The sequence below is a fragment of the Plectropomus leopardus genome, chromosome 4 (genome assembly GCF_008729295.1).
Source record: "Plectropomus leopardus isolate mb chromosome 4, YSFRI_Pleo_2.0, whole genome shotgun sequence".
Lineage (NCBI taxonomy): Eukaryota > Metazoa > Chordata > Actinopteri > Perciformes > Serranidae > Plectropomus > Plectropomus leopardus.
The window spans coordinates 21,460,805-21,469,868 of NC_056466.1; positions in this window are offsets into that span (position 1 = coordinate 21,460,805).

The following is a 9,064-nucleotide window of genomic DNA, read 5'->3' on the forward strand; positions in this document are numbered from 1 at the left end:
TGCCCGCAGTTGTTATTAAACAGCCTCTGACTAACTGTGTCCAGGGGCGTTTTCAGGATTAGTAAAGATCAGGGGGCTGGCTCAGACCCAGGGGCACCTTCACACAGGAGAGAAGGGCAGGGGGAGACTCAACAATGAAAACATTGTTTTTTGGTTGTTGCAGATTTTAACATGAAATTTGAGGTAAAAACTAAATAAGGCTACTTTACTGTATAAGAAAAGCAATAAAGGCTTAGCCTTGATGCTTGAAGAATCAGTAACATCTTTCAGATACTTAATTACTGAAAAGGCATTTGTATATTTCTTAAAAAGTGTTTTGGCGATACAAGCACAACATTTTATATCCAATCTTTTGCCCAGGGATCCCCCAGGAGGAGACAGAAAATGTTGCTGGAGAGAAAGATGTCTGGAATACCTTACTCAGCCAAATGGATGGATGGATGGACTGGGGTGTTTTGTTTGCATTTTTGTAATTGTCTGTCTGTTTTGTTTACTTGTTGTTGTTTAACCATTGCAGTCCTAAAAGGTTTTTTACTCCTGTTTAATCATGTAAAGCATTTTGTAACTTTGTTTTGAAAAGTGATGGTTAAAAAAAGGTATTATTATTATTAGTGGTAGTTTTTGTGGTAATAGTCGTAGCATTATTGTTTTTGTTGTTGTGATTGATAATAATAACGAGTTCCAGTTTTTCAAGATTTTTCTTGAACGTTGTTTACAGTCAATTAAGACTGCAACTAATGATTCATTTCATTGTCTATAAATCTGCTGATTGTTTTATTGATTAATTGATCAGGTTTTTGTTCTATAAAATGTCAGAAAATGTTTAAAAATATTGATCAGTGTTTCCCAAAGCCCAAGGTCACGTCCTTAAATGTCCTGTTTTGTCCAAAACCCAAAGGTATTCAGTTTACTCTCAAAGCGTAAAAAAAAAAAACAGAAACAATTCCCTTTTAACAAAGTTGAAGTTTAGACTTTTTATTTCTTAAAAAATGACTGAAATTGAATAATTGGTTATCAAATTAGTTGGTGATTAAATGAATACATACTTGGCCCTTTGACCAGAAACAGATTTTACTGAGAGTAAGATCCAGTTTAAGTTAAGACCTTTTGTACCGTGTCTCTTTTCTTCCCTAAAGATGTTCCCGTTCCTCAATAGTGAGAGATTTTGTCTTATGTAAATTCATAAAACCATTCTGCTTTGCAGCACATATACACATGACTGTCTTGCATGCGCTCTTGTATCTTGTCACCTCGTAATGTGTTTCCGTCACAGTGTCTCCTGCTTCATATTTGATTTCATAGTAAATACTCAGGTGTTTATTTTCTCTTAATCGACCGTATGACCTCTTGTGGGAAAAAAAAAAAACTCACCACATGACACGGAAAAGACAATTTTTCACTTGCTTTACAATGTCCATACACTAGCACCCTGCAAAATGAGATGCATCACGCAGTTTATGGAGAGAGGTTTGAATTCAATAAAAATAGTGTAAAAATGTAAAAAGTGTAAAAGTGTATATCAGTGGCAGTTCTTTCCATATGTCACCACAGAACTCCTCAAACAATAAATGAAGAATATCTGCATCTTTTGCATTTCACCTGCTTTACGCTGCCTTCTATAAAACTTCTCCTCCCTGCTGTTATTTCCTGCTTCACTATATATTCCTACACAGTATCCTCCGATGCACAACCAATGAACCTTCACACTGGTGCCCCTAACTTTAACCCAACGAGCCAAGTTTGGACCATCAAGTCCAATGGCTTGTGTCATACGACTCCTTTTCCTGTGAAATGTCTGTGACATCCTGCTGTGTTTGTGTAAAAAAATCAATTATGCTGCGAAGAAGGAAGCAACTCACGGGGCTGACACCATAAAAGAAGAGAAGACGAAGGACTTCTGTGCTATGACATAAAGTACTCTGAGGACAAAAAACTGATGCAATAGTAAGATTTACTTAATCCACAAACGATAATGAAGGCATTAGTTTATGGGTAAAGTAACACAATTACATGCACATGTTTTGTAATATACAAGGACCTATTCATTTCATGAACTATGACCTCAATAATTAATTTAGTCACTCTCTCGATGACAATGTCAGCTTCACAGTGGAGAGATTGATTGCAGGATTAGTAAACTGGATTACATTGCATTGAAAAGGTGTAATCAAGAACCTCACAAAGATAGTCCTAAAATACATTTATATCCAGTATCCATATAATCTTCAATCTTTCTTATGCTTTGTTTCATTTCACAGTTTGTGTTTCATTTTGATATTTTTTATTAGGCTTATACTTACCTTGAAAATAAATTTAAATGAATGTGTTTTTTTTTGTGTTGTCCTACTCTTCCCCTTAGAGTTAAGAATTATATTGATAATATGTCATTATTGTCATATAAGCCTTCGATGAGTCTTAGATTTTAGATATCATAATGTTATTGAGTCTTGTATTTTCCTGATTTTAAAGGCTGCATTACGGTAAAGTGAGGTAAATTTCTGAAGTGACCAAACTGTTCCAACTGTTTTATTATTGCTTTGACCCACTTAGTCATTATATCCTCATTACTCCTGATTATTTATCAAAATTTCTCATTTTGTAAATATTTTGTGAAAGCAACAATAGTCAACCTGCTGCTGCAGGAGACTGCAGGCAACAGGAACTCCTACAGATCACTCTTTATTCCAAGAACACAGTAACTAAACATCTCACAACCAACTCAAGGACCCAACAAAGACTGAACTGAAAACCAGGACTTAAATACAACCTAGACTGACGAGGGGGTGGAGTCCAGGTGGAGAGAAAGGACGGAGAAGCTCAGTTGAGAGGAATTAGATGATGAGGCAGAAGGCAGGGAGCTGACTGGTTTGAAAAAAAAAGAGAGTAGGGACATACTAATGAGTTTAATACTCGACAGGTGTGTAGCTGGCTGGGACAAACTGAGGAGCAGGAAAGGACAAAGAGGGCTGATGGGACAGGTGCAGAAAACAGGCGGCAAACAGACAAAGGGAGGAAGCAACACAAAACATGACACGTGAGGAGATAACCTACAAAATGAGTCAGAAAACAGACTGACCATGATGAATACCTGAAACAAAGGAAAAAACACAAACAGAAAACCTTAAAACAATGTTCAAAAGACAACAAATTAAAACAAAACAAAAACAACAAAACAGGATCATAAACAGAAGAAGGTGGGTGATCATTTTTGGGTTTATCACTGGGGGGGGGTTATTATATAATAATAATAATAATAATAATTATTATTATTATTATTATTATTATTATTATTATTATAAAAACTACTATTATTATAAAAACTATGTTTATAATTCTAATATATAATATAATTTATAATTATATATTTAATATTATGTCAGAAAAAATAATTCTTTAATTCTTATAAATAAGTTCTTGAGGTCATTTCTTGTTTTTTATTTGTTTTGGGTTTTGTTCATTTTTGTTTCTTTTTTTTTTAACTTATTTTCAGTAACCTTTTACTAAATTCTTGCTATTTTTGTAACTTTGCTAATAACACTATTCCCTTTAAAAAAAAAAAAAAAGAAATCAAGCTAATTCTTTCACATTTCAAAGGGTTAAACATCGACTATTGTTGCTGGTCAGTTTGTTGCATGCATCATCATGCTGTCATGAGCCACAGATCAAGAATTTAGAGTCACCCTTACTTCTACTTTTCCCATGCATACATTATCATTCCTTCCCTCAATGATACGCATGCCCTCTCTCTTTGAAGACACTTTGGGGTTTATGAGTGGCCATTTGTCTGCTCAAGAGCACAAAAACTGCATAACTTATTCCACTTTCATACTCAGACTTCTCACAGTCTAGCAATTTAACGTGTTGACCTCTCCATCACCAGGAAATCCCTCCAGCCTTTCCTGTCTCCATTACCATCCTCAGCAACTGATTGTATCTGCTAATTAACATGATGATTAGGTGAAAAACCAGAGAGAGACTTGGCAAAGCAGTGGCAAGAAATCTCACTGACATAATTTACAAGAGGGACACCTCATGATCATAATCAGGATCTGGAACTACATGATTTAATTTCCTCTCAACAGTGGATGAGATGTCATTTGATAAATTACCCATCGATAGCAGACAGTATGGGGATGCTGTGCTGGGGAACATGGTGCGTGCATGTGTGTGAAAATTAGACTGTGTATGTTTGTGACTCAAATTTGCACTGCAAAGACATGTTGCCAAAATGAGTACCCTCACAAGCAATCGTGTGTGTGTGTGTGTGTGTGTGTGTGTGTGTGTGTGCTCAAGAATAACCTCACATTAGCAGCCCATTATTTCAATAAACCTCCTATTGCATCCCGTTGACAGATCATCTGCCTAGAAAAGCAGATATTGTGGCCTTTAATCAGTCAGCCCCCTCCGAGCCGCCGTAGTCTCTTGTGCAGTATTTAAATTCCTCATTTACTCAGTTGCAGGCGGGACGTGCCTGTCCCCCATTGTTCACTCTGAATAAACTGGGGAGCTGATCGTGTTAAGTGCGGCCATGATTGATGGCTGCTGATGAAATCTAATATACTCGCCCCATGCCATCGTTTGCTAGAAATAGGATTAGAGAGAAAGACTTCAACATGAGCTGATAAAAGGTGAAAATGCACTTAATGTTGCTTTTTCTGATTTTTTAAAAATTGAGGAGTTTTGGCTGTGCTTGAGTAACTCCAACAGGAGTCTGGGACATTAAGTGTTGAGCGATGGCTGTGCTTCTTGGTGTGTGTGATGAAAGTGGGTTAGGGAAATGAAGTGTGCATCTGCGCAAGCGTGTGTGAGGTCACTCATCACAGTTTTACTCGTTTAAAAAGCATGAAGTGGAGTGACTGTCATCAGCCGAGCATCTATTGCATGCTAATTATTTTCAAATTGTTGCTACAGCTTGTTATTATGTGCTTATGCTCGTGGTACAGTCAGTGTCCAGTGGTCGAAAATTGAGAATTTCCATTTTAACATGCATTTTGAAGCGCAGTTATTCTGTGTTTTGTAAATGGCACATGATTCTGCGACTGCTTCATTGTGCTGATGAACATTGAGAGACTCTGAAGGATTGTAGGTCGGTGAGATTTTAGTGACCCCTTGTGGGACTCGAGCTGCAGTTCATGATGTTAGCGTGACTGTGATTATGGACTGAAAAAAAGGCAGTATTTTTGTGTTAGCTTTGGTTTAGCATTGTGTTGATGTTTCAGTGGATTCACGGGTGATTCTAGCTCAAGATGCATGGACACACTTGCAGGTAAATAGACATATCCATGGGCAAAATACACACATGCTCAAGAGCCCACTTGAACCAGTCATAAGTCTCAGCGTCATCCTCTCCCTCCTCTCTTCCCTCCTCTGCTCTTTTACCCACTTCACAGCTACATTAGCACTTGATTTGGGTGTAATGGATCTCCCTCCTCCCTTTCCCGCCCGTTCTCATTGGCTGCAACTGGCCTCCAGCCCAGCCCACCTGCTCCACGGCGCTCTCCTTAATGTGACTGGCCGAGGATGATGGATCACCCCCTGTCACTTCCACCTCCTCCTCCAATCAACAACCAGCCATGGAAATTGATTGTTCTAATTTGCTCTCATTATTATTATGATATTAAGCACAATATACAGACACAGCTCACTGTCAGATCTGGGCAACGGTGTCATTAGTTACAGGGGCTGGAGAATACGCCTCGGCGGGGTTTTCTCCCACAGACGCCAAGATGTAAAGGAATCAGCGAGCGCTGGAGAAACACACTGCTTTTTCTTAATAAGATTTGCCATGCAGCCCCTCACTGAGGTGATGTAGCATCTAATTAAGTTCAATTCGGTGCATCTGGGAAAGAGAAAAAAGAAGATATGATTAAGTTCCTCCGCGTCAGATGCAGCATGTTCTCGTGCAGCTGCTGGATCGGAGGAAATGGGAGGTGCCAGTGTGAGAAAACACTTGTCCTTACATCTGCAGTGACTGCAAATGGTACAAATCTACAGTTATTAAATGCTGCTTAGAAAATGCAATTAAGATGCACGACTGTACATCTACATGGGGTACGGGGCTGAATAACAATGAGACAGACAATCAAGGAAGCATCCCACTCAGTTATCTGGCGTCAACGTGCATCCTCATTTCAGAAAATACTAATATTTACTGTCACAGTAAATATGGTACGGGTATGACTTTGTGGATGACCTTTCTCAATCTTTCTCTCCGAAAACATCCTTTGTCTTTGTCATCCTTCCTGAAAAGAACAACCAAAGGTCAGCAGTATTATCATTCTGTGTGCTACAGGCCTCCCGCCCCTCCCCTGCTGTATTCACAAGCCTGGTTTGAGATGTTATCCTGATATTACCGCAGCAACCCCTCCAGCTGTATACTGCTCCTATGTTCCACGGACCAAAGTGTATCCCCAGTCATGCTGTTACCAGCCCAGAGTATATTGGATAGTGCTTACATTAACACACAGTGTCTAACAAACCGCTTACGCTCCTTTAATTGGATTACAAGGAGTGCTGCATTCCCATTGGTGAGATTAGAGGGGTCCGGGCACGAAGCCCACTCCCCTCCCCTGCGCGAGCGAGGGATCTGATTCGCCGTCCTCCCTAACGACCTGCAAAATGCCAGGTGTTTGATTGGTGGAGTGGCGCTGGCATGGGTGTTTATTGGTCCATGACAGTGTAATAAGGGGGGATGCCAAGTCGACTGTCGGGGCGTTAAAGTGTCTACTCTGATCTAGTTGTGATTAATGAGGCTATTTATTTATTTACTGGCCTTAAATACAGTTTGTGGAGATACTTTTCTCTAAGTGGATTTAAAGGTCAGCCTTCAACTCTAGTAAAAGGGATTCAAACATTGACTCTTGGTTCTTTTTTGACTTTTAAGAAATATAAAAAGGACTAGTGAAAACTGTAAAGTAGCCCCCTTTGATTTAGCTGGTAAACGTGACAGATGGCATATAAAAATCTTTGTTGTTAAAGGGTTGGTTCAGTTGTACTCTAGAAAAAAAATCTCTTTAATTCTACTGGTATCTAACCACACAGATAGCAGGCAACTATTGAGGACATTGAATTTCTCTTCAAAATTTGGGGAATTTAAGCAATGTTGAGGGAGTTTCAGTAGGTTTGGTTGAAATCAGGCTATCAAATGGCCATTATCAGTGTCCAAGAGTGTCATAGATGTTGTGTAGTGGTAGTTGATGAGGTGGGTGTACTCCTTGGTAGATGGGTAGAGAAGGAAGTGGCTATATTCTATATATTCCAATACCTTATAACTGATGGGTGGGTATACTGTTAATGCCCAGAAACAGACCCTGTTCACCTGCATATAGGCCACCCTCCATGACACTATTGCCACACCTACTATTAGGTTCAGAGGGTCATTATCAGGCCATGAAATGGACGTTTATGTTTAAAATTAAACAAAAAAATTAATTTAAAAAAAAATGAAAGGAACAAAGCAGGAAGTCAGGTGACGTAGTACCGGGAGCAAGAAAGTCTGTTTTGTGTCTATGAGGCAAATAAAACACAAATAACACCCATTTAATGGGCTGATAACATCAAATCAGGTAGAATTTACATCCTACTGTTACAAAACATGTGCATGCATATTTGACTCAGTATATTTTCATTTTACCACTTTTTGGACTAATAAAAAAGACAAATTGATGTCTCATCTGAAAATGTTTACTTTATTTTACAAGTTTGCCATTTTCTGATAATTTTCATGAAAGAAAATTAAATTAAGCAGGTAGAAAAGAAATATACAAATAAACAACAGACTCTTTCTTTTTGCAATAGGGCTGGTGGTTAATGGGACCTGACTGTTTAGGCTATGGTCCTGTAAAAAAGTTTAGTCTGACAAGGATTTAAGACAGTGTCCTGGTAACTGTGGATAATCAACAGGCCTCACTGTGAACATTTTTTATTTGAACTGCTTTCCATAGTCCCTATTATTGTCTTAGTTTACGGGCAAAAAAACCTCAAAATGTGTTTACATAAAACCAAAGTTTTCTGCATGGATACATAAACCAGAATGAGAGAATGCATGAAAGTCTATTTGTAGATTGGGTAAACTGACCCTTTAAGGTTACACTGAAGCATTGTTTCACATTAGCTTTCATAAGTGCTGTGAAGTGTGTAAGAGTGTGTGCGAGAGTGAAAAAGAAAGTGCACCTTCTGACCTTCCACACTTTGACCTTCGACCTTAGACCTCTGCTGTAAATCTCGTGGTTTTCGGTCTTTTCATCGCGCATTACCACAAACCTCTGACCACTAACTTATGTGGAGTCCTCAGCACAAGCTGCTGAAAACCTGGCAGCTGCTGGCCTCCTGTGAAGGAGGACCCTCTCCATCATGGCGGTGACACCTTAACTGTCCTGCTCTCGCTCAGTGAGGAAGGCCCCCTGCTACCGTGCACACACCACACACGCAGCAGCACACACACTTTCTCTTGTGGTGGTGAAAGGACAAACACAATGACACAAAGTACGCTCTGTCACTTTCTTTTCTGACACAGGTGCAAATGTAAATGCGTGCATGTGTACTTCGGGTGCAAAAACACACACTTTCACAAACTGTTTCTGTTATTCACACAAACTGTCTTTGAATCTTAGTTCTCACACCTCACACTATCTAAACGAGCAACAGAAACAATTCTCCTTTTGACTCCCTTTTTCACATGCACACACACACACGAATACACACACACTAGAGCTCACCCATTATGCCTTAATGTACTCTGGCCTGTCCCTGCAGGTGACCTGACCCTTACTGTCCTGTCTGTCAGAGAGAGAGGAGCCAATTCAGCCAGATGGCAGCGGAGCAGAATAGCTTCGAACAACAGGCCGAGTTAATGTGTAGCTTTAACCATTGTCTCCTCTGCCTGACAATGGAGCGAGCGGGGAGGGAGGAGCACTCGCTGGAGCTGCGGCTAAAGATGGACTCGGCATGTATTCTTGGAGGAGTTCATAAAAATGGAGCTAAAACCCACTTGATTCATCACTGTCTCATTTGGGCAGGAAAGCAAATGGACAAGAAGGAGGGGTGCACTGTGCTGGGGTGTTCA